Here is a 27,850-nt window from a genome sequence, read left to right as displayed (position 1 = left end):
ATTATTAAAGGTGCAGAAGTGATGTGCTGTACAGAAGGATGTGATATAGGTAACATATTCACTGTAATATCCAGAAAATTAACAGTAAATAAATCTGCTCTTGTTACAGCAAGCACCAATGTCTGTGTACATACTGCACACAGACAGACATGCACATTTGCTTGAAAGGCAGTGTAAGCATCACATCCGCTGCTTCTGCCAATGTAAAATAAGTATCATACTCCAATCATCCCCCTCACATCTACAATAGGAAGCAAATGAATGCGGGATAGCACAAGTATGCAGTTTGAAAGAAATCTTCATGAACTGTGCTGCACATATATGTACAGCAGCATTATCACCAACTGTGACCCTGCTCAGTTTCTGAGAGCTTGCATACATACCATCTGCTATAGCACATAAAAATCCACAGTGAAGCATAGTGTAATGTAGCCACTGTAGCGAATCCTGCTCATGCAAAACACACAGCAGAAAAACTGTACAGTGTGCTCATAATGATTGTAACTACACTACACACAGTACACTATACTGTGCACATCTGCAAATCTGCAAACAGTATGTGTCCCATTTAGTTAAAAAAAAAAAAAACACAAAAAAAAAACTTGTGCTTTAAAATGTTTCCAAATGTTCATCCCTCTACACTCATTCAAAATGGACCACAGAATGCAGCATGTATAGACACAAAGAGAAGATTATGCTTATTACTCAGATGGGCAGTGCTGCCTAGTGTGTTATTCATTTGCTTAGACACTTAGGTCAGTTACGTTACTGAAATACATAAGTATAAACAAACTGCCATCCCTGTGTGTGTATGTACTTCTGTGTTGTTTCTATCCTCCCCTTATCGTATGTGATCACACCCTGAGATCTCTCTTGCACACTCCTTGCCATTAACATTTACTCTCCATCATCCTGACACATTTGCACATAAAAATTCCCTTCCGAGACAATGCTGTGGATGCAACATCTCAGTTCCACATACATGCCCATGATGTGTGAAATTCCCATGTCTGTCTCCTGGTTTTGGAAAGAAGATTGCCATCTATATGGACTGACCCAGGGATAGTTCAGAAACTACCATGGCACAAAGGAATGGTTGCTCAAGAATGCCCAGTCCTTGAAAAAAATATCTTAAGGCACCCTGAACATTAACTTGGAGATCATTCCTGCAAATATAAATGCTAATAAGAACAGCAACTTTTAGGACAGCATTTAAGATCAGTTGTGCTTGCTAGCAGGTTCCAGCATTAGCATGGTCAGTTCACCCACAGCAAATTTCATGTCTCAGGACTGGGGAGATACGGTATTTGCGTGGTCAAAGATGAAGGGTACCCCGCTGGGAAGTAACAGTCATGTTGGAAGACATGAAGGTTCCACTGGGGCACACGTAAAGGTGGAAGAGAATGTGCAGTCTGACAAGGGGGGGAAGCAGGAAATGGATCTATCACCTTCTTCTCACTCCAATACAAAAAACCGTGACCTCTTTACTAAATGAGAACGTCTGAATAGATGGCCTCCTTGATTCTTTAAAAATAGATAACTTGCAATTAGATATTTTGATTTGTGTGTTATCAGCCTTCAGTCTTCCTGGCTGCAAGTTTGAAGCAGCTGTGGTTGTGAGTAGCAGTCTCCTGCCTTGCTGAATAAAAACCTTGCACTACAGAGCAGAAGCCACAAAATCCTGTGTTGCTATTTGAATCATCTGGGTGAACCAGACTTATCTTGTCTCATTTGGAGCTACAGAGTGTCCTGTAAACACCCAACTCACTCTTCCCCTCAATCTCTACCTTTCCTTTTAGCAGCACTTAGTGATTAGACACAGAAAGCCCTGGCTCTAAATTTTTTTTCAGGTGTTGCTCAACTCCCATCCCCACATTCCTATCAGCTATCAGCCTCCTGCACACTAGGTTTACTATTCCATTCTATTCCACTGAGGCAACATAAGTTTCACCTTACATCACTTCAACAGAGATCAGCCACACACAGACTATTGTTGAAGGTGGAAAGTGATGAAGGTGACATGACAACAGACCAGCATCAAGGTCCATCATCCAGGCAACCACTGCAGGTAAAGTACAGTTTTGTACCTACCATAAATGTAGATGTTCGAGTGCTCATACAGCTGCTGTCATAACAGATGGGGTTATCTTGCCGTCAGGCAGGTCCTCGGTCGGCCGAATTCCAAAGTCTAGGTCCGGCGTCTGTTGTCGTCGCCTCTTCCCTGACATCAGTGCGTCAGGGGTATAAAAGAGCCAACAGACGCCATCTTCTTCAGTTTTTCTTGCCCCAGATGTCAGGTGCCCCCAGAAGGAAGGCAAAACATAAACTTATGTAATCATGCAATATAGAATAGTCAAAAAACAGTAGTTGTAAGCAAATATACCATAATGGAATACCCCAAATAGGTTGGTATGAGAAGGTGTATGTAATAAGGCCTCTCCTAAGAGGGGATGGAGGGGGGGGGGAACCTGGACTGCAGCTGTATGAGCACTCAAACATCTACATTTATGGTAGGTACAAAACTGTACTATGTTCATCGTGCATACAGCTGCAGTCAAAACAGATGGGAAGAATCCCAAAGCTAAGTAGGGATGGCAGGCACTAAGTGGAACTAGGAGGAGCAAGGATGCCCTGCAAGACAGCTGTGGCAAATCCCGCTCTAGATTTAGAGTAAAGTGGAAGGTGATAGTGTTTGGAGAAAGTGTGCACTGAACTCCAAGTGGTTGCTTCCAAAATGTCCTTGGTAGGAACCCCCCTGAGGAAAGCTGCAGAGGTAGCTGTGGCCCTTGTGGAGTGGGATCTGATGCTTGAAGGCACAGCTTTTCCATGAAATGAGTAACAAAAGCGTATGCAGTGGGCTATCCATTTTGAGATTGTCTGTTTGGAGATGGCCTTTCCTTGAGCACCTGTAGCATAGGACACAAAGAGTTGCTCAGATTTCCTGAATAGCTTTGTCCTGTCCAAATAATAACGAAGTTGTCTGTGAATGTCCAAGGAATGCAGTAGACTTTCCCCTTTGTTTTGTGGGTTAGGGTAAAAGGTAGGTAAGTGGATAGTCTGATTCAAGGCTACACTGGATACTACCTTTGGCATAAAGGTAGGGTTGGTTCGTAAGGAAACTCTGTCCTGATGGAAAATGATGAAAGGTTGCACAGCCATGAGGACCTATAGTTCCGAAACCCTGCATGCTGAGGTGATAGCCAGAAGGAAGGCTGTTTTCCATGACAAGTATTGTAGTTCTGTTGAAGCAGCTGGCTCAAATGGAGGAAGGGTCAGCTTTTCCAATATGAAGTTGAGGTCCCAAGCAGGGACTGGTGGTTTCCTTGGTGGTTTTATATTCTTTGCCCCTCTGAGGAACTGTCTTAAAAGAGGATGAGAGAATAAAGGAGGATCTGTGTTGTATTGTGCAGAAATGGCTGAAGCATGGACTTTGATGGAGGAGAAGGAAAGTCCATTTAACATCTTAGTTAGGTACTGGAAAATTTGTGGTAAATTTATTACCCAAGGATTCTGGCCCTTTTTCTGATTCCAGGCACAAAATCGTTTCCATTTGGCGGAGTAGACTTTTCTAGTAGAAGGTCTTCTGGACTCCAGGATGACGTCCTGCGCCTCCTTGGAGAGGAGGGTCTGTTGGGAGATCAAGGGATTCTCCATGCAACTAGATTTAGGGTTTTGAGCTGGCTGTGAAGAGTTTTGAAGTTGTGCTGGGACAACAGAAGAGGCACTAGAGGTAGGATCCATGGTGGGGAATGTGTCAGGCTCTTCAGGAGCCGATACCAGTGTTTCTTGGCCAATCTGGTGCAATGAGAATAATTTTCGGCTTCTCTGCTCTGGCTTTTAATAGAACTTTGGGCAGCAGAGGAAGAGGCGGAAAGTCATAGACTGTCAACGTTGTCCAATTGAAAGAAAGTGCGTCCACTTTCCAGGCCTGTGGATGATCGGTCCTTGAACAAAATCTTTTCAATTGGTAATTTATGTGGGTAGCAAAGAGATCTATGTCTGGCTGTCCCCAAGCCTGAGTTATCTTTGCGAAGACTTGAGGATGCAACTTCCATTCGTGTGGATCTGTCATATTTCTGCTTAGGCTGTCTGCCAGTGTGTTTTCCTTCCCTGGCAGGAATTGTGCCTGAAGTTGGATTTGCAAATCCAGAGCTGTGTTCCATAGGGTCATGGCTAGTCTGCACAGGGGGTATGAATGAGTTCCCCCCTGTTTGTTTATGTACCACATCACTGTGGTGTTGTCTGTCCTTATCAATAGCTGGCCTGGATGCAGTAGGTCTTTGAAGGCCATAATAGCATTTTGCACTGCTAGCATTTCCTTTTGGTTGATGTGTAGGTGCTTCTCTTTTTGGGACCATTTTCCCTGAATGCACTGATCTGTCATGTGTGCCTCCCAGGCATATTCCGAGGCGTCTGTTGTGATGATTTGAGTTGCTTGAGGTATGCAGAAAGGAAGACCTATGTTTCTTTGGCATGCTTGAGCCCACCACAGAAATTCCTTTTGAAGACATGGAATGAGTGGTATAATTGTTTCCAAACTGTGGCTGTGTTGAGACCATAAGTTTTTTAGGTACCACTGAAGTTTCCTCATATTCAGCTTTGCACATGGGATCAGAAGGATGCAAGATGCCATGAATCCCAGAGCCTGCAGGACTTTCCTTGCAGTCAGCCTGGTGAAGGTTGCCATTTTGCTGAAGTATTGAGATAGTTGCCCTTGTTTGTCTGGTGTGAGGTAGGCCATCTGGGTGGTTGCATTCAAGCTGGCACCCAGGAAAATTATTCTTTGAGAGGGAATTAGTTTTGATTTCTTTTTGTTGACTGTGTATCCCAGAAAGTTCAACAGTTTTATTACAAACGCCAGGTGTTTCAGAAGTATGTCCTTGCTGTCCGCTTGGATCAGGCAGTCGTCCAGATATGGGTATATTTGTATTCCTTGAAGTCTACAGAAGGCAATTACTGATGCCAGGCATTTCGTAAACACTCTGGGCGCAGTAGATATGCCAGAGGGCAATGCAGAGAATTGATAATGGGTTGAACCTGCAAGAAATCTGAGGTATCTTCTGCAATCTTGTCTGATAGGGACATGCAGGTATGCCTCCTTGAGGTCCAATGTTACCAGCCAAGACTCCTTGCCCAGCATGGGAAGAAGCTGCTGTAATGTGAGCATCTTGAATTTTGGTACCTGTAGATATGTGTTTAGGATGGAAAGGTCTAAAATAGGTCTCCAATAGGTTCATAGGGGGTTCATAGGTTTATACTAGGCTATCTGCCCTAAGGCATTTATAAGCCTAGCCCAAAGTTATGTGGCTTACGCCACCTCTTATGTTAGAAATAATGTGCCCATTAGTTTGTTGTGCCTCTGTCCAGCAGTGACACAGATGATTCCCGTGGTAAACCTACGATCTCCCATCCACCGGTCAAGATTTCTCTTGAACAGAGCCAGCGAGGTGCTCTGCCTCACATGGACCGGGATTTTATTCCACAGCATGGGGAGTCTCTGGGTGATAAATCTATCCCTCCAGCACGTCCTATTTATATCCGTGCTAAGGTTTAAGTCACTTGCTCTAGTGGTTCTGGTGGATTTGGATTTTTTGAGGTGGAGCATGTCCATTAATTCGGGTTGGTCATGGCCTTGCATGTCAGGCACAGGTCACCTCTGAGCAGACGGTATGCAACTGAATAGAGTTGGAGTTTCTTCAGTCTGGCAGTATATGACAGGTTTTGGAGTCCCTTTATCCTTTTGGTGAGGAACTTTTGGGGTCTCTCCAATTGCTGCAGGTGTCGGGTGAGATACATCCCGAATGGGGCATTGTACTCGATCATTGGTCTGATAAGTGAAGAGTACAGGGGAACAATGACCTCACTTGATCTGGATGTGAATCCCTTCATGATCAGATGGGCAATGTAGAAGGTCTTTCGAACCACTTTAGCAACGTGAGTGTCAAACGAGAGGCCACTGTCAACCTGGGTACCCAGGTCCCTGATAACCTCTTCTGTGCTTAGTGGGTTGCCATCTATATGATAGCTTGGGGTTACCTTGTTTTTCCCGAAGGGTATGACTATACACTTTTTTGCATTTAACTTCAGGCTATGGCTCTGGCACCAGCTATCAGTTTCCGTGAGACCCCTCTGAAGGATGTCTGTGTCCGATGTACTATCCACTATGGCACCCAGTTTGCAGTCATCCGCAAACTTTGTCAGCCATAGTCCTCCTATGTTTGCCTGTACTTCTGAGAAGTAGATGCCGAACAATAGGGGCCAAGGACTGAGCCCTGTGGGACACCACTTGTAACCGGCTTGGAGTCTGACATGGCTCCAGCAACTCAATCTTTGTCTTTCCTTGGTACCAGGAATAGTCTGGAATAAAACCCTTGACCTTGTTCTTTTGCAGGTACCTCTTGAATAGCTTTCATGTCCATGAGAGCTGAAATTTGTTTTTGTGCCTCTGCCCTTTGATTTTGTGGCAGGTTTGGCATGCCTCTCATTTTTGGAAGGGTGTGAAAGTGGAATCTGTAGCCTCTGTCTATAATGTCCAGAATCCATTTGTCTTTTGTGACAATATGCCAATTTTTTGAGAATAATGCCAGTTTTCCGCCCAAAGGTGCTGCCATTAAAGCTTTGCTTGGCAGGTAAAGGGGGAAGTCATTGTGTCTGCTTTCTGAATTACTGTGATCTATCTTCTCCACCTCTTGGGGTTGGTGCTTGCCATTGTCTGGCTCTGAATGATCCTTGAAGTTGCCCTCTACCCCTCAGGCGTCTGTATCTGCCTTTTTGAGGTCTGTCCGTGGCTGGAAAGGACCAATTTTTTTGAAGGCCAGTTCCTGCTGAAACGTGGAGGTTGTACCTGCAGGAAATCCTTCACTGTTTGCATTGATCTTGCTTTTTCCTCCATTTTCTTTAGTACCTCCTCAGCTTTAACACCAAACAATACATCTTTTTGAAGGGGTGCATCTAGTAATTTAGCTTTGACATGATCTGGTAAGGTTTGCTCTTTGAGCCAAGCATGTCTACGTATGACAGAACCTGTAACAGCAGCTCTACACGAGACCTCTAAAGCATCAAAACCACACTGCAAGGTATGTTTACCCACTTGCTCTGCACCATGCAACAAATCCTGCAACTCTTTTAAATCAAGTTGTTCTGGTTGTGTCATTTTGCTTTTCAACTGAGACAACAAAAACTGTAGATACTTTAACATATGAAACTGACAGTTTAATGCCCTCATGGGTAAAGTTGCCGAGGTATACACCTTTTCCCCCCACCTTTCTAAAGCTCTGCAATCTCTCTCTGAAGGTAATGGGTTTTTAGCAGTAGAGGCCTTAATTCCCTTGGGACCCTGTGAAATAGTTTCTGGGTCAGCAGTATGGCTTTTATATAGGAACTGGTGTGAATCAGGAACCCGGTAATATCTGTCTGGTTTAACAGGAGCTGGAGGTAAAGAATCTGGGTTGCGGCTGGCTTCTGTGTACACATCATCTAATATATCTAAAACAGGAGGGACAGCCAGGGGCCTATGCTGGGGGAGCAAGAGAAAATCCCTGAGCCTTTTTTTGGAATCTGAGTAATCTTGACCTTCCCAGTGAAAGTGTTCCCTCAAAGTATGCAGGGTTTCCCCAAAACAGTAGTCCTCAGGGGAGGAGACCGAGGGAATAGACTCTTCTGCATCAGAGTCTTCAAAAGGAGAATAGGTATAGTCCTGGTCCTCAGAATGTTCAGAGGTAATAGAGGCTTGATCTGAGGAAGGGTAGTCTTCCTCTAATCTGGGCCTTTTGTCCGAGGGGGGTTGAGAACCCCTGATAAGAGTAATCAAATCCTCAGCCATTTTGAGCATCTGTTTTTTAGGCATGGGGCCTTGAGAGGGGGTCTGAGGTCCTTGCTTTTTTGTTTTCATGGCTGCTTTAGATTTTGTGAAAGCTTTAATAGAGAAGGAGGAAGGCCAGAAGACACCTTGAGAAATGGCAGGCCTGTCTAAACTCTGAGTTTCCCCGCCAAGAGTGGCGTCAGTATCTGTAGTTGGAATGGGGACCGAGGAGCCTGCGACCTCGGGTACTGAAGACACCGGTAAAGAAGTGTCATCGGTACTGAGGGTGCCTTGCTGAGAACCGGAGAACCGGTAGTAGGCATTAGCGTGGTGTCAGTAGAAGTCGCGGATCTCGTATGTCGGTCCTTATCTTTGCGTTTTTTACTCAAAATTGGAGTCGGAGTATCCGACGACATAATATAATTACATTTTTTACCAAAATAGTGAAGGGCGAACTCCGCCCGACGCTTAATAGTGCGTTTGTTGAACCTAGCACAAAAACGGCAGGCCTAGGCAAGGAATACAGAAAGAGTGGAAATCCTTATGTGGTATTTGCTTCTCACATGAAATGCAATTATTAATTTTGTCTGACATCGGTCTGAGGCAAGAAAAGTTTCCCCAACGGGGTACTTAGCTTTCAAGAAGACTTCGGCTGAAATATTTTCATAAATCTCAGGAGCTGGCCGACCGGCACTTGCGAACTGCTTCTGCTTCAGGCACTGCGCGGCAAGAAAGACTGAAGAAGATGGTGTCGGCTGGCTCTTTTATACCGCTGCCACACTGACGTCAGGGAAGAAGCGACGACAACCGACGCCGGACCTAGACTTTGGAATTCGGCTGACCGAGGACCCGCCTGATGGCAGGATAACCCCATCTGTTATGACTGCAGCTGTATGCACGATGAACATCTGGTCTTCACTAGCGTAATACCTTGTCACCTGCTTTTAGGTTCATAGGTTCATACTAGGCTATCTGCCCTAGGGCATTTATAAGCCTAGCCAGAGTGTGTTTGGCTTTCGCCACCCATTTTAAATTAATTTTGCTATGCCCTTTTTCGAGGTTAGTATACTGTGCCTCTGTCTAACAGTGACACAGAAGTGATACCCGGGGGTAACCACCATGTGGAATACAATACCAGCCCACTAGAACACACACACTACTGAGTGCACACTCTTAAATCTGGCTACACTGCTGCCTCATTCTCAGCCTGGACTAGGTTTCATTGTGGTAACAGATTGGAGCAGCTCTCTCTCCCCTTAAATTAGGTAAACTGAAGTTAGCCCCATGCTTGCTGATGTGTCATACTACTGTTGTACTATCACTATTTAACAAAATCCCCGGTCTTAGCTCGGACCGGAAAGCTATCAAGACAAACTAAATATCATTTCTCAAAGGCTGATATGTTTCTTGCTCTGCTCTCTGAACTAGGAGCCCTGAAATTGACTGCTGAAATTAAGTCCCCTGGGTACAATCTGAAATGTCTTGTCAGTCTCTGGTGTAGATCCTGACAGGGGGAGTAGTAGAGCTGAGAGACAGATGTGGAGATATCACCGCAGGAATTCCTTACTTACTGCAAGAATCATGAGGGGGATACTGTCCACAGAATGAGTATGCTGATGCCACAGACTCATCAGGTTCTACTCTACCTTTGTCATGTGACATTCAGCAGATGACTACATACTTTAGATGCCCTAACAGAAGTTCCTGCTTTGAGGCAGTGCTGTCCTGAAATCTAAAGATAAGTTCTCCTTTAGCTGTAGCCTGTTGCAGAAAGAGACTGCAGCTTTTTATATCCAGAGGAATCACTTTTGCCAAGATGGGTTTAAGCTGGACTTCTTGTGGTCAATTAGATTCCTAGGCTCTGGAAGTACTGTAATATCAGGTTCAAGGCCTGGTATAAACTAAGGAAGTTCATCTGAATGAATTACCTAAACAAGGCAAAACATGAATTCCCTTCAGTCTCACTTGTGCTTACACTGCAACCATATACATTTTAATTCTGTAGAGTGTAGAAAAAAAAGCCAAATGGCATGAAGGTAAAATGTTAACAGAATCACACACACGGAATCTGAAACAAAGCACATTGGCCCTCTGGGCAGCATGTGTAAGCAGGCATAATTCATGTCAAAAGTAACAAGGAAAGAATCACATAACAGAGGAAGGAAGGTCTGAAGCGTTAACACCCTGAATTTACTTACAGCCACAAAAAGGTCCAGAATGGACATCCACTGGTCTTTCTCCTTTGGAGTCAGTAAATAATCTTGAGTAGTACCCCCATCAAAGGGACTCTCTGAAATGCTTTGCAGTTCAGTAAACATTTTACTGTGGGATTTGGAAAAGTGCAACTTGTTCACAAAATATGACGGATGCTTATGACTGGGGAAAATGAAATACGAACAATATTTCAGTGCAAAAATCAAGCACCGAGAAACCTTAAATATTTGCACTGCCAAAAGCAAGTAACCAAGCCCAGACTCAAGATTCCAACGTAAACCACTGATTTTATTCACAAAACCAAAAGATTAACACCATTACACACACAAGCGTTTTTGTCCTATCATTAGGACCACCAGAAAATAAACTTTAAACCTGCACTCTCCAATATATACTTCTTTCATTGTGACATCACATCCTGCCATTTATTTTTATAGTAATTATATAATAAAATGAACAACCAATCCTGTCACACCCTTCTACTGAAAAAAAAAAAAAATATATATATATGAGTTAACATTTAATGCATCTTATTAAGCTAGCAGTTTCACACAAATAAGCAGTATGTATGTGTATCTATATATATATATATATATGTATACATATGTACACACACACACACACACATATAACAGATGCACACACACACACACATATATATATATATATATATATATATATATATATCAAATGTGTATGTATATGTATTAATTACACAAATTATAAGCTATTATAAATAAACTGTGGACAAATAGTAGGGAACAATTTCATATTTATTAGTCCTCAATTATTTTAAACAGCTCAGTTTACTCATTTATTTATCTAATTGTCCAATCACCTCTTTACAAATTCACTCAACCCCCACTATTTGTCCACAATTTATTTATAATAGCTTACAATTTGTACGATTAACATATGTGTGTATATCTGTGTGTATACATAAACACACAAACACACACACAAATAAAATGCATTAATTATTAACATGTATATATTTTTAATAGAAGGGTGTGACAATAAGATCATTTGTTTTATTATATAATTACTATAAAATGAATGACAAGACGTAATGTCACACAGAGGTATATATTGGAGACTGCAGGTTTTAAATTTATTTTCTGATGAAGCACTAATATGATGAAAACGTGTGTGTGTAGTGGCATTAATCTTTTGGTTTTGTGAATAATGTTGGAATCTTGAGTCTGCGTTTTGTTACTGGTTTTTAGTAATGGGGGAAATAAGCAAATGTTATTATGTAACCTGTGGACACCACCTATTTGTCCAAGTTCAGAAGAATCTGCTGCTCTATAAACACTCCAATAGAGAGAATCTTATCCCCTGCCCCAAGGATGTCTGGTAGGTTGGGAGAAAGTACAGATGGAGACTCTTTGTAGGCAGTCACACTCTGATGTAATTATTGCTGCTGCTGTGCTGGGGGGAGGCATGGAATTTTGTCCCTGTGGCTGCTATGTCCTTTTTCTTCCAAGACAAACTGCAAATGAGGGGGTAAGCAAAGTATTTTAGAACTGGAGGGTGTCCGCCCTGTTGTTCCCCATTCTGCCAGCTTTTTAAATACCTCACTGAAAGGAACTGTTCTCCACTAGGGAGACACTAAACAACTGTCCCTTGACAATATCAGCCTCCTAAACAGACAGTAAAGAAGCAGCCCTGATGTAAGTAAACAGAATTTATCCTTAAAGGGAGAGTGTCAAAGATGGAGCTTCCAGAACACTTAATTTTTTTTCCTCACCAGTATGTACTTTGAGTAGTGTTAACTGGACCTGTGTTAGTAAATCCGCACTTTTCTCACTATTTTATGTGTAATTTCACTGTTTTTACTTCAGGAGCGTCCCGCTCTCAGTCTGGTCAGATAATACCTCCCATAGTGTGATGTCATCGTTCACACCCCCTCCCCACCTTCATATCTTTACATATGACCCTATTTAACCTTTGCCAGGATTATTTTCATTCCCTACGGAAAAGTAACACAACGCTGTTTTGATTCCTGTCATATCTAACACTGAAGCATATTTACCAATTTATATACACATATTTTTTTTTTCGGGGTGGGGGCAATTCTTCTTAACTGAAGCGATTCAACGCTCCATGAGTTGACTGTAGCAGGGGAAAATATGAACCAAATTAGGAGCGTATGGAATCAGAGTTGAGACGTGCTGATATTTCGGTTGCCGATGTTAGAGCAGTGCTGTATACCTCTTAACTCTATAATTTTATATAATGCACTTAATTTTGGCTCCTGTCTTCACCCTGAGTTTAACAGCCACGGCCGGCCTTAGGCATAGGCGACCGCCTAGGGCGCCGTACAGGCCGGCCTCAAAAGGGCGCAATTCACGGACCGGAGTTCTGTTGTGACGACCCCTAACCGAGAAATGCCGAACAGACAACAACATATCTTTTTTTTTTTTTTTTTTAATTTCACCGCCGCCCTAGACACTACCATTGCGCCCTCCCCGGCCTCAAAAGGGCGCAATTTAGCAGCTCCCGTTGTTATTTTTCAGAGCTCCATTAGCTTTTTACATAGGAATCGTATATTTCCAAAGAAGAAAGAATTGTCAAGAATAACTAACTGTTCCAAGGAAGTATGTTTACATGATATGTGATGAACGTAATTTACACTATTATCTACTATTTCCTGACACTCCTGTACAGAACTGCTTCACTAACATACTTACTGTTATTGGGAACCCTCTGTATGAAAGTAAAGTTGTCTCTGAGGATGCCGCTAATGACAACACTTGTAATTTATCCACCGCAGTTAATGTAGAGACTGCAGAACAGTGTCGGGAATGTAAATCTTGGCAAGAAAAACACCTTCAATGTCAGTGTTTCATGTTTGAAGTTCGTACGAAAGAGCTGTTACTTTCCCGCAGGCTGCATGCTGTACAGAGATACCCACATTTGGGAATTAGTATAGGTGGCCAATAATGGACTGACCAAAACCGATTGTCACATTTTTACATGTGAATTGCTTTTTAAAAAAATTAGTGAGTTATATGTAACATTTTTCAGCCAGGACAAGGGCTTGGAAATGAGCCGTTTTGCCTGAATGTGGTTGCGATAATACGTAAGTACCCCACAATTTTATGAAAAGTGGACCAAAAATACGAGGCAAATATCTGTGACATTCTGTGAAAATCTTTACAGTTGAGAGGTTTGTTATATTGGTGGTTAGACTGTCAAGTTTAAACTAGTAAAGAATACATGATAGAAGTAATGGTTACTGACAGGTTTAGACAATCAGTGCTAGTTATAATTAAGAAGTAGATATGTCAGGCAAACTGAAAAGATTCCAAACGTTTTGTTACTGTGGTACAAATGGAACTGTGTCATCAGATGTTATATAAAGGTGAGCCACTTAGAGTGACCAAAAAGTGACTAGTTAAAACAAAGGCATCTACTCCATATTTATTACATTTTGAATGTTGGAGGAGGGGCACATTGCTAAGTTATGCAACAGTGAAGTTAAACTTGATGTAAATGCTAATTCACTGGAGAAGCATGTAAACAATGTAGAGGTTATGGAATGTGACAAGACTGCTGTTAGAGTCACTGAAACAGCATTTTGCTATTATGCAAATGCTAAATTAATTAAATGCAGTGCATTAGTTGACAGGAAGAAGTTGCAGAGACTGTTAGACACTGGGAGTATGGGCACCCTTATAAAAGGATAGTCTATCTGTAAGCAAAAGACATCAACACAAAATAACATGAGAGCAATATGCATTCATGGGGACAAAACATACCCACTGACTAGGTAGACATCCAGTCTAAGGTTAGGAAGACACTACATCCTGTTGCAGTAGTGCAATGTCTTGTTCATGACATTCATGTGTAGACAGTAGGACAGGGCTAGTGCTTTTAATCAACCACGTCCCCAAGTCAAAGGAGTAGACCTGCAGGATAAAAGGTCCAAAGCCTTGCCTTTACAGCCTTCCAGAATGAAAGAGAAAGAATTATCCACAGTAGTGAATCAGCATTTATTTTGTTTAAAGGTAGTGATGTTTTCTTTTTTGTCTTTACTTCCCCCCAAGTCAAGATGTCAAAATTGAAGCTCCTTAGTGCTCTGTAGGAGCTGTGTGCTGCTACATTATTGAAGTAGTAACTTTTTTCCTTTAGCCGCCTATAAGACTTGGAATTACAGTACTTTAGCTAACAAATGTGGACTGTAGCAGATGATCGCTACTTTGTAGCAAGCGATTTCTACAGTTTAAAAGGAGCCAAGCTTTTTTTTATGTTGTTGTTATCTTCCTACAGGTAACAGCAGAAGTGATGTGCTTTTAAAACGGAATATAACATTGTTGCAGCTGTTTTTTGCTGTTACATTTTAAAAGCAGACAATAACTGAAGCGATTTAGCACTCCACAAGTTAAATGTAGCAGGTGAAGACAGGCGCCGAAATAAAGAGGGTTATATGAAGTTACAGAGTTGAGAGGTGTATTGCCAATATCACACTTGCCGATGCTCCGGCAGTGCAATACCTCTTGACTCTGTAAGTTCATATTACGCTCCTAACACTGGCGAATGTTTTTCCCTTTCCTTTACCCTTTAAGAACATTTTTTTTTCTGGTCACTACTGTATAAAGACAGATTGGCCCTGAGTGTGTGCGTGTGTGGAAGGTTGGGCGCCGGGCTGGCTACTCAACACTGTAAAACTCCACTGCCAGTCATGAGCGGACAGATGATCCGCTGTGGCGACCCCTAACCGGGAAAAAGCCGAAAGAAGAAGAAGACTGTATAAAGACAGTGGGGTTTTCTTCTCTTTCTTTCCTTAATTTCCGCATGTCAGAATGGAAGCGCATTAGTGCTCAGCATAAACCGTAGCAGTTGTTTGCTGCTACATTTTTAAAATTTAAAGTACTAAAGGTTTTTTTTTTTTGTCTTCCCTCCTCTTAAGACTTCGAACTGCAGCACTTCATCCTCCATATGTGCTGTAAATTATCAGCTTTGATAGATTAATGCAGAACTGACTTCATCTTATAAAATTGTATTATTTAAAATTAATTTATTTGTGTTGCTATTCAACAGCAATACAGTACAGTAGGGGATGGGTAAATAATATTTTTAACCATAGTGGATACTTTAATTTGATCATGGGGATTGTGTTCTTATTACCAAATCATGCCCTACATGTGTTCTGCCTTGTTGCATTGACATTTTGTAGTATGGTTACACAGCACAGTGTAATGTAAACCAAAATATAATAGAAAAAAAAACAAGAATAACTTTTTAGAGGTGATCAATCGAACTGATCAGGACTGTGGTATAATAATAAGTATTAAATAAATAAATCAATAAATATTATTAATAAGACAATCAATATAAGGACCCAGATATGAAAAATGGATCAGATCTTTGGGCACATACAAAAAGGTATTACAACTAAAATATTGTTATATTTCTGTACATATAGTTAAACTCAAACCAGCTTTACAGTGTCCAATTTCAGATATACTAACTTTTTTATAATCAGTAGCTGAACAGAAGCTATAAAAAATTATATCAGAAAACATGTGAAGACAGACTAAAGTAACATAGTATGCCTATAAGATATGCTAAATGTGAGGCAGGGGCTGCATTACCTCTACTCCCAACTTTCCACATTTCTTTCTTTCTCATCTGATCCTTCTTACATTCTTTCTTTTCTTTTTCTTTTTTGCACATTCAGTCCCATACCTAAATAATTATTACTGCACTGACGAGTCTTACGACGAGAATCAACAGCATCAATTTTCTGCACTGTCGGCTCTGTGGATTCGGATGCAACGTCAGGCGATTGCTCAGTAACGTCAGCTTCATCTAATTTTTGTTTTTTAATAAATCAGTCCATGTTAGCGGTAAAAGTACAGTTAGATTTAAACTATATTGAAAATGAATGCGTACGTCCGACGCCGTACGAGTCTAACAACGGAAACGGAAATAGTGTTGAGGTAAACAAGTGCAACAACTAATAACCGCACAGTGCACATGCATAGCTTGGTGCAGGTACGCAAGTCAGGCGTGATGCAGTCCTGGTTGGTTTTGGCCCTAATTTTTTTTCTTATTCAGTCGCGGAACCCCTGGCTGGCCCTTGGGTTCCGCGGAACCCTGGTTGAAAATTACTGTTGTAGATACTGTTATGAGCAGCAGTGACATTATCCTCAGGATCTCAGTGTGTGGCAGATAGAGATCAGGGAAGCAGATACCACATATATTATAAGTGCATAATGAATTTTTGTACAGATGTGTTTCTTTACTCAAGGAAGGGGTACATTACTGGAGTTTTTGCTTTAGTGTGATGCTAGGTACACATACATAGGCTTTGTCAAGTCTGTTGTTTGGTTTTACATATGCATGGTAGGTAAAGGTGATGGTGGTGGCATTTGTTATTATATGCATAAGCATGAATGTTGTCTCTGGGAAGTACCTATGATGGTGCTATAGTACTAATACAGCATCTCTGTGTGTGATACATGGCTTATTTTGCAGTGTGTCAGTTGACATACTGCACAACAATGGACTTTTGGCAAAGGGTAATGGTTACTGACAGGTTTAGACAATCAGTGCTAGTTATAATTAAGTAGTAGATATGTCAGGCAAACTGAAAAGATTCCAAACGTTTTGTTACTGTGGTACAAATGGAACTGTGTCATCAGATGTTATATAAAGGTGAGCCACTTAGAGTGACCAAAAAGTGACTAGTTAAAACAAAGGCATCTACTCCATATTTATTACATTTTGAATGTTGGAGGAGGGGCACATTGCTAAGTTATGCAACAGTGAAGTTAAACTTGATGTAAACGCTAATTCACTGGAGAAGTATGTAAACAATGTAGAGGTTATGGAATGTGACAAGACTGCTGTTAGATTCACTGAAACAGCATTTTGCTATTATGCAAATGCTAAATTAATTAAATGCAGTGCATTAGTTGACAGGAAGAAGTTGCAGAGACTGTTAGACACTGGGAGTATGGGCACCCTTATAAAAGGATAGTCTATCTGTAAGCAAAAGACATCAACACAAAAACATGAGAGCAATATGCATTCATGGGGACAAAACATACCCACTGACTAGGTAGACATCCAGTCTAAGGTTAGGAAGACACTACATCCTGTTGCAGTAGTGCAATGTCTTGTTCATGACATTCATGTGTAGACAGTAGGACAGGGCTAGTGCTTTTAATCAACCACGTCCCCAAGTCAAAGGAGTAGACCTGCAGGATAAAAGGTCCAAAGCCTTGCCTTTACAGCCTTCCAGAATGAAAGAGAAAGAATTATCCACAGTAGTGAATCAGCATTTATTTTGTTTAAAGGTAGTGGTGTTTTCTTTTTTGTCTTTACTTCCCCCAAGTCAAGATGTCAAAATTGAAGCTCCTTAGTGCTCTGTAGGAGCTGTGTGCTGCTACATTATTGAAGTAGTAACTTTTTTCCTTTACCCGCCTATAAGACTTGGAATTACAGTACTTTAGCTAACATATGTGGACTGTAGCAGCTGATCGCTACTTTGTAGCAAGCAGTTTCTACAGTTTAAAAGGAGCCAAGCTTTTTTTTATGTTGTTGTTATCTTCCTACAGGTAATAGCAGCAGAAGTGATGTGCTTTTAAAACGGAATATAACATTGTTGCAGCTGTTTTTTGCTGTTACATTTTAAAAGCAGGCAATAACTGAAGCGATTTAGCACTCCACAAGTTAAATGTAGCAAGTGAAGACAGGCGCCGAAATAAAGAGTGTTATATGAAGTTACAGAGTTGAGAGGTGTATTGCCAATATCACACTTGCCGATGCTCCAGCAGTGCAATACCTCTTGACTCTGTAAGTTCATATTACGCTCCTAACACTGGCAAATGTTTTTCCCTTTCCTTTACCCTTTAAGAACATTTTTTTTTCTGGTCACTACTGTATAAAGACAGATTGGCCCAAAGTGTGTGCGTGTGTGGAAGGTTGGGCGCCGGGCTGGCTACTCAACACTGTAAAACTCCACTGCCAGTCATGAGCGGACAGATGATCCGCTGTGGCGACCCCTAACCGGGAAAAAGCCGAAAGAAGAAGAAGACTGTATAAAGACAGTGGGGTTTTCTTTTCTTTCTTTCCTTAATTTCCGCATGTCAGAATGGAAGCGCATTAGTGCTCAGCATAAACCGTAGCAGTTGTTTGCTGCTACATTTTTAAAATTTAAAGTACTAAAGGTTTTTTTTTTTTTTGTCTTCCCTCCTCTTAAGACTTCGAACTGCAGCACTTCAGCCTCCATATGTGCTGTAAATTATCAGCTTTGAGAGATGAATGCAGAACTGACGTCATCTTATAAAATTGTATTATTTAAAATTAATTTATTTGTGTTGCTATTCAACAGCAATACAGTACAGTAGGGGATGGGTAAATAATATTTTTAACCATAGTGGATACTTTAATTTGATCATGGGGATTGTGTTCTTATTACCAAATCATGCCCTACATGTGTTCTGCCTTGTTGCATGGACATTTTGTAGTATGGTTACACAGCACAGTGTAATGTAAAACAAAATATAATAGAAAAAAAAACAAGAATAACTTTTTAGAGGTGATCAATCGAACTGATCAGGACTGTGGTATAATAATAAGTATTAAATAAATAAATCAATAAATATTATTAATAAAGACAATCAATATAAGGACCCAGATATGAAAAATGGATCAGATCTTTGGGCACATACAAAAAGGTATTACAACTAAAATATTGTTATATTTCTGTACATACAGTTAAACTCAAACCAGCTTTACAGTGTCCAATTTCAGATATACTAACTTTTTTATAATCAGTAGCTGAACAGAAGCTATAAAAAATTATATAAGAAAACATGTGAAGACAAAGTAACATAGTAGCCTATAAGATATGCTACAGCTCTTAAAGAACCATTTGAGTGAAGCACTTTGGATCAAACAAATAAGCTGATGAAAATAATAGTAGAAAAAATGCTAAATGTGAGGCAGGGGCTGCATTACCTCTACTCCCGACTTTCCACATTTCTTTCTTTCTCATCTGATCCTTCTTACATTCTTTCTTTTCTTTTTATTTTTTGCACATTCAGTCCCATACCTAAATAATTATTACTGCACTGACGAGTCTTACGACGAGAATCAACAGCATCAATTTTCTGCACCGTCGGCTCTGTGGATTCGGATGCAACGTCAGGCGATTGCTCAGTAACGTCAGCTTCATCTAATTTTTGTTTTTTAATAAATCGGTCCATGTTAGCGGTAAAAGTACAGTTAGATTTAAACTATATTGAAAATGAATGCGTACGTCCGACGCCGTACGAGTCTAACAACGGAAACGGAAATAGTGTTGAGGTAAACAAGTGCAACAACTAATAACCGCACAGTGCACATGCATAGCTTGGTGCAGGTACGCAAGTCAGGCGTGATGCAGTCCTGGTTGGTTTTGGCCCTAATTTTTTTTATTATTCAGTCGCGGAACCCCTGGCTGGCCCTTGGGTTCCGCGGAACCCTGGTTGAAAATTACTGTTGTAGATACTGTTATGAGTAGCAGTGACATTATCCTCAGGATCTCAGTGTGTGGCAGATAGAGATCAGGGAAGCAGATACCACATATATTATAAGTGCATAATGAATTTTTGTACAGATGTGTTTCTTTACTCAAGGAAGGGGTACATTACTGGAGTTTTTGCTTTAGTGTGATGCTAGGTACACATACATAGGCTTTGTCAAGTCTGTTGTTTGGTTTTACATATGCATGGTAGGTAAAGGTGATGGTGGTGGCATTTGTTATTATATGCATAAGCATGAATGTTGTCTCTGGGAAGTACCTATGATGGTGCTATAGTACTAATACAGCATCTCTGTGTGTGATACATGGCTTATTTTGCAGTGTGTCAGTTGACATACTGCACAACAATGGACTTTTGGCTGGTATGGACAAAACGTGTACATAAACACAAGACTGTGCCTTGCACATGGCAATCAGGCAGCCTATGTAATGCACATGGCAATCCTTTGATTTTGGTCCAGTCAACTTAGTTATTGAGTGCTTATAATGTAACAGATTTTTTGGTTTGTTTCATTGATAAGTATTCCTTCTCTGTCAGCACTAATGCTTTCTGTTCTTTAGCTCTGTCTATAACCTTGAAAGCAATACACAGGTGTGTGCAGAATTCATTGTTACTTGAGCTATCTATACTGAGCCATAATATGCAGCAAATCAGCTGGCAGACAAATTCAGCTCTAACTTTACACATATGTCCCTCCCCAGCCTCACCTCAGGTAATAATGTCAGATATAACTGCCCAGCTGTCACTAGGGAACAGGTCCTCAATGCTGTGTCTGTAAGGCCAAGAACCCCGCATCAATGAGTCCTGGCAATATTCCAAGCTGCATTTTAAATAGCATGAAACATGACATATCAGGCCCTTAGGAATCTGTATTTAGCCATAGCCTCCAAATGGGCTTTGTACCTCACAAACTGAGAACAGCAACCATCATCCTGAAAAAAGATGGGCCAACTACAGCCCCATAAGTTCCACTAAAATCGTATGTAAAGTCATGGAAAGAATGTTCATGGAAATGATCAATAGTAACCAAGGAAACCTCCAGACACAGGGCCCAACCCAGATTAGTTTTGTTTCAAGGCCAGGTCATGTCTACTGAACCTGGTGGACTTCTATGAGAAGGTGACCAAAGCAGTGGATGAGGCAAAAGTAGTTCATAGTGCCTACATGGACCTGGCCAAGGCATTTCACACAATACTCCACTCAGGCATTGTTGACAAACTCAAGAGATTAGGTGTAGACCATTTTGTCAGCTGGTGGATAGCCAGCTGGCTCACAGACAGGACCAAGGAAGCTAGAATTGTAGAGTCTGCATCTAATAGTAACCAGTGGAGTCCCTCAGCGATTGGTGCTGTGACTGCTCCTTTTTGGCATCTATTTGCTTGAAGTTGAGACCAATGACAAGGGCCTCTGGCTGACCAAATTTGCAGACTATTGCAAATTAGGAGCAGTCATAGAATCCCCTACAAAAACTAGTGCTTTCCAAGAAGGGTTGGCACAGACAACTAACAGGTGTAAAATCCATGGACTAAAACTGAATGCCAAGAAATACATAACCGTATCCTTTGGGAAGTCATCTACTGGTGAAATCCTCTAGGCTAACCAAGTTCAAATTGGCCACATCCACTAAGGACAATCACAAGGCATTCTTTATGTATGTCCGCAATTGCAAAGGTAACACCCAAATCCGCTCTGAACTGGTGGTCAAGAACACCACATACACAAATGATGTTGACTTAGCAAACCGGGTGTCAAACAGTTTTACTGAAAACTACACCCCCCACCCCCATCATTAAATAAGGACATCCATGGCACCTGCCCCCCTCCACTCATCACTAGGTAGCTTTTCTTTAATGCCATTTCAAAGGCAGAAAATACAATCTTCAGGGGACCCAACAACATCCCTGGCTGCATCCTACATGAACTCAGGCATGAGCACTATGCTCCATTCAAGACTCTATTCAACCAAAGCCTGAGTACTGGCTTCATCCCAGCCAAATGGTAGACAGCCACTGTCATCCCTCTACACAAAGGTGAAACGTACACTGACCTAGGCAATTATAGGCACACCGGCCTAATTATAATGATCTGCAAGGCCGTGGAATGCATTGTCATGGACCTTATAAACAAGGACATTGGCAACCTCCAAACACTTGACCCCACACAGTCTGGTTTATATCAAAGGCATATCATGCCTGTTAAACTAGTCTGACTTCTTCAAAACAGTCACCAAAGCCATGGATGAGAGGAAGATGGCGCACATTGCTTCCCGACTAGGCATAATAGTTAAACTCTCCCAGTTAGGCATCAACCCATATGTTACAAGATGGGTAGCTAACTGGCTCACTGACAAAACCTACTTAGTCAAAATAGGGCAAGCCACCTGTAGTAGTAGACCTGTAAGAAGCGGGGTACCCCAAGGATCGGTCTTGGGTCCTCTACATTTGGGATATAATTTTCTGAGGTGCAAGCCCAAACCAGTGGTCTGTGGTTGACCAGGTTTGCAGATGACTGCAAACTGGGCACTGTCTTAAATTCCCCTAAATATGTGAATATCCTCCAGGAGGGCCTTACCCAAACTAATGACTGGTGCCAGAAGTTTATTCTCAAACTGAATGCCAAGACATGCATCATTATCCCCTTAGGGGAAAATGGCATCCACACTAATTATCCAATTAATAACAATGTACTAAGTGCGCAATCAGTTGTAATGGACTTGGGCACCCAGGTTGATAGCAACCTGACTTTTGACCACCATGTTGCCTTCATTGTATGGAAGGCTTTCAACATGGGCCACCTCATAAGTAAGTGTATTTCATTCAAGAACAAGGAGTTCATAACATCCCTGTACTCCTCCCTTATCAGACCCAGTATCGAGTACAATGGCCCCTTAGCAATGTAGCATGCCAAGCACATGCAGCAGCTGGAGAGACCACAGAGTCTCCTGACCAGGAAAATGCAGGGTCTCAAACACCTATCCTATACAGCTAAGCTAAAAGCCCTGTCTCTCTACTCAGTCTTGTACAGACTGCTCAGAGGTGACCTGTGCCTGGCATACAAAGCCATCTCAGACCCATCCTTGATAGATTGGCTGTGTGTGTGTGTGTGTGTGTGTGTGTGTGTGTGTGTGTGTGTGTGTGTGTGTGTGTGTGTGTGTGTATATATATATATATATATATATATATATATATATATATATATATATAGGTTCATAGATGTGTACTAGGCTAACGGCCTTGGAGCCTTTACAAGCATAGCCCATAGAAGTGCCCTGGCATTGTGCCGCCCGACATTAGTTCCCAGTGCCTCTATCAAATACAGCCACTGGAGTGATCCCCGGAGTGAACTTCCTATTTCCCATCCACTCATCAAGATTTCTCTTGAAGAGGGCCAGTGAGGTGCTCTGCTTGACATGTATGGGAAGTCTATTCCAGAGCATGGGCAGTCTCTGGGTTATGAACCTGTCCCTCCAGCATGTTCTGTTGATTGTGGTAATGAGGTTGAGGTCTCTGGAGTGTGTAGTGCGGAGGGATTGGGATTTCTTTAGATGTATAATTCTAACAGAGCTGGGTCAGACATGACTTTGTAATTCAGGCAGAGATTGCTTCTTAGTAGATGATATGAGACAGAAAATAGCTGGATTTTTTTGAGTCTGTCCATGTAGGACATGTGTTTAAGGCCTAGGGATCCTCTTCATGAGGTACTTTTGTGGCCTCTTCAGCTGTTGCAGGTGTCTAGTGAGGTACATGCCAAATGGGGCATTATACTCTATGATTGGTCTAATGAGGGAAGAGTAGACAGAAATAATGACCTCTTTTTTCCTGGATTCAAAACCCCTGGTAATGAGATGTGCCACATAGAAGGACTTTCTGACCACAGTGGCAATGTGTTGGACGAAGGATAGGTTGCTGTCAACCTGTGTCCCAGATCTTTTATAATGCCTTCAGTGTTCTGTGGCCTCCCATCAATGTAGTAATTAGTGGGGACTGAGTTTTTTCCCAAAGGGGATGACAACGCATTTTTTTGGCATTAAGCTTAAGGCCACGGTTTTGACACCAGTCATTGGTCTCAGTGAGTCCTTTCTGTAGGATGTCTGCATCACTTGGGGTGTTAATAATGGCTCCCAGCTTACAGTCATCTGTAAACTTGGTCAGCCAGAGTCCCTCTGTGTTGGCCTGGACTTCTGAGAAGTAGATGCTAAACAGGAGAGGACCCAGGACCGATCCCTGTGGGACTCTACTAGTGACTGTTCAGCAGTCTGACTTGGAGTCTGCTACTTTCACACTGTGGGTTCTAGCTGTGAGCCAATTTGCAACCCACCTAATGATATATTGGTTGATGCCTAGTTTGGTGAGTTTATCAATAATTCCCGAGTGAGGAATGGTATCAAAGGCCTTGGCCATATCAAGGTAGGCTGTATAAACTGCCTTACCTTCATCCACAGCTCTGGTGACTGACTCAAAGAAGTCAACCTGGTTGAGCATGCCAGGTTTTTGTGATATAAAAAAATGAGACCACAATAAATCATTTCAAAACTTTTCCCACCTTTAATGTAATCTATAACCTGTACAATTCAGTTGAAAAACAAATAAATCTGTTGGGGGGAAAAATATAAAAAATAAAAAACATACAATAAAGCTGGTTGCATAAGTGTGCACACTCAAACTAATACTTTGTTGAAGCCCCCTTTGACTTAATTACAGCATTCAGTCTTCTTGGGTTGGAGTCTATCAGCATGGCACATCTTGACTTGGTAAAATTTGCCCACTCTTCCTTGCAAAAGCACTCCAAATCTTTCAGATCGTGAGGGCATCACCCCACAGATTTTCTATTGGATTTAGGTCTGGGCTGTGGCTGGGCTATTCCAAAACTTTAATTTTCTTCTGGTGAAGCCATTTTTGTTGATTTGGATGTATGCTTGGGGTCATTGTTGTTGAAAGGTGAAATTCCTCTTCATCTTCAGCTTTCTAGCAGACGCCTGAAGGTTTTGGGCCAAAAATGACTGGTATTTGGAACTGTTCATAATTCCCTCCACCTTGACTAAAGCACCAGTTTCAGCTGAAAAAAAGCAACCCCAAAGCATGACACTGTCAGCACCATGCTTCACCATGGGGATGGTGTTCTTTTGGTGATGCAAAGTGTTGTTTTTGCACCAAATGTACCTTTTGGAATTGTGGCCAGAAAGTTAAACCTTGGTCTCATCAGACCAGAACATATTTTCTCACATGCTTTTGGGAGACTTGATATATTGTTTTGCAAATTGTAGCTGGTTCTGAATGTTTTTCTGTGTAAGAACAGGCTTCCATCTTGCAACCCTACCCCATAGTCCAGACATATGGAGAATATGGGAGATTGTTGTCGCATGTAGTACACAACCAGTACTTGTCAGAAATTCCTTCAGCTCCTACAGTTTTGCTGTAGGTCTTTTGGCAGCCTCCCTGACCAGTTTTTGTCTTGTCTTTTCATCAGTTTTGGAGGGACATCCAGTTCTTTGCAACACCATTGTTGTCCCATATTTTCTCCACTTTTTGATGACTGTCTTCACTGTGTTCCATGGTATATCCAATGCTGTGGAATTTTTTTGTACCCTTCTCCTGAGTGATACCTTTAAAAAATGAGATCCCTTTGATGCTTTTGTAAGCTCTCTGTGAACCATGGCTTTTGCTGTAGCAGGCAACTGAGTAAATGTCACGAAAATCCTACTAGGACAGCTGAACTTTATTTGGGGTTAATCAGAGTCTCTTTAATTGATGGTAGGTGTGTACCCAAGAAGACTGAATGCTGTACTTAAATCAAAAGGTGTTTCAACAAAGTATTAGTTTAAGGGTGTGCACACTTATTCAACCTACTTATTGTACATTTTTTATTTTTTATATTTCCCCCAACAGATTTATTTTTCAATTGAATTGTACAGTTTATAGGTCACATTAAAGGTGGCAAAAGTTTTTAAATTATTTATTGTGGTCTCTATATCACAAAAACCTGGCATTTTAACAGGTGTGTACACTTTTTATATCCAGTGTGTGTGTGTGTGTGTGTGTGTGTGTGTGTGTGTGTGTGTGTGTGTGTGTGTGTGTATATATATATATATATATATATATATATATATATATATATATATTTTTTTTTCATGTCAACTCATATACATGCTTTCATAACATGACAATGGACTATGGTTGCTTAATGAACTGCATGTCTCCTTTAAGCCATTTTGAAACATTTCTCATTACTCTGTATTTTAGTTCTCACTGTGGCTGATGTATAGCTGTATCACAAATATGTCATTTACACTGGGCTACGCAAGCTATATAAACTGAATGTGCACTATTCAGTGCATTGCAGGAGCATAATGGACTCACATGATCCCTAAAAAATATGCCCATGTGCTATACTCTGCACCTGTGCTTCAGGCCATCTTGTGATGGTAGTTTAGTATATCTACATTCGCTGATGGTAGTTTAGAAAAGCTCAACCCAACCCATAAATCATGAAATTTTGGTTGTTGCTGTGATGTGAGAAGAAGAATGTGTTCCCCTCACACTATATTCTGTTAATACAGCCCTTCCCCACATGAGAAGCTGATATTTGTGGTTCCCCATATTTTCACTGTAATTATTTCTCGGAATATGTTGCATGTCTGTGACAGGCTCATAAATAATGCACTTAAAATTGTATACACAGATTTTTTTCATTTTCGGTAAATTGAAATATCAGCACAAAATCAATAGTATCTTCAACTTTATTACATGAACTAAAAGGCTGGCTAAATTTATAAAACAGTGACATGTTCTAGTCATGTCTCAGGCACAGTATGTGGTAAGAGAAGCTTGAATTAATCATCTTGCATATAATTACTCTAAGCTCGCAGCCATCATCCTTGGAAATGTGTTAAGCATTTTTGATCTTGGCCCCTGGATTAAACAATAGGTGCTAGCAGAGGTGAAAATGACCATATTCAGCTTGATGAGGCACTAACTACACTGTCTTCTGCACTGATCCCTAATTTTGAATGAGAGGCATAAATGATGGGCTGTTTACAATGTATCAATTTGTTCAATGCATGTCTTTATTTGAGTTTGCCAAAGAGGTAATGCACTCATTACAAAGTAACAAGTTTAGGCATAGCCTGGGTGCTTCCTGTGGAGAATCATTTGTCAGATTTTTTTCTGTTTCATTTCTTGGATCATGAGGGGGGTGGTTGATATCATTCTTTAGGAGTTGATGAATGTGTATCATTTTCTACAGTATTCAGCTCAGAGAACACATGGTCACAACATAAGGCTGGTTGAGAGGTTAGTGCAGTCTTTTTTCTTGATTATTAATATAATTTCTTTAGAATTTTACTTTTTTGTTGGTGGTGACACTGAGATTATGAACTGAATTTGGTAGGTTTCGTGAAAGGAAGACTTCTGACTTTGGGTTATGTTGTGATAATTTTTATAGATAATGGGGATTTTTTTTGTTTTGGTAGTAGGTTGGTTATGTGAAGGTCGTTTGAAGAAAATATCAGCTTTATAGACAAAGGCAGATGATTATATGACACGTGGACATTACAGGTAAGTGATTTTTTAATGCTTGTGAAATTCCTATTTAAATTGTGATGAATTATTTATGCAATTTATATGTTGTGTGCGACTGCTGGAGGAGCAGATAAGTAAGAGTTATGAACTGATTGTACTTTCTTTTGTATCATTTTGTGATTTAAATAGTTTAAAATGTTGTATACTAGGATTCATTTATTACATATTGCCCATTTCACTGCATAGTATATGTAACAATTTATTTTCAGTATGTGTGAGATTTTTCTCACATTTGTTTCTTTGCTTCTGGTTGTGTAACTCTGTTACGCCAGGCTGTTTTTTTTTAATTGTTATTTGATAGCCAACCCTTGTATATAACATTTTCTACAGATTGCAGGGACATTTTTATACTTGTGTATGTATATAAAATTCTTTGCAACTGTGCATGTGTGTGTGTGTGTGTGTGTGTGTGTGTGTGTGTGTGTGTGTGTGTGTGTGTGTGTGTGTGTGTGTGTGTCTTTATGTATGTGCAGTTTGGGAGTGGTCCTGTATTGTCTGAGGTAGGAATGTGACTGCCAAGCTGTAGCTAGCTTCCTGATAGTGATCTTATTATCTGCAATTAGACATTTAGTGGCACAATCAAAATTTAGTGACATGGCCTTTCACCTTCAACAGGTCTATAACGGTTTTTCACATAAAATTTTTTCCACCACAGCAATAGATGATACAATGCCTTTTCTAGGCTTTTGTGGAAAGGAGTCCATGTGCATTCTTGG

General features: G+C 41.0%; 1 protein-coding gene across 1 annotated transcript in view; it reads right to left on the bottom strand.

Moving 5' to 3' along the window:
• APEX2 (apurinic/apyrimidinic endodeoxyribonuclease 2) overlaps positions 1-27,850 on the bottom strand; it is a 401,945-nt gene that overhangs the window by 3,552 nt on the left and 370,543 nt on the right. The window lies entirely within an intron of this gene.

Source organism: Protopterus annectens, chromosome 12.part0 (assembly GCF_019279795.1).
Source record: "Protopterus annectens isolate FY-2018-M chromosome 12.part0, PAN1.0, whole genome shotgun sequence".
Taxonomy (NCBI): Eukaryota; Metazoa; Chordata; order Ceratodontiformes; family Protopteridae; genus Protopterus; species Protopterus annectens.
The sequence above is the reverse complement of the archived record's forward strand: the minus strand, read 5'-3'. Positions and strand labels throughout refer to the sequence as shown.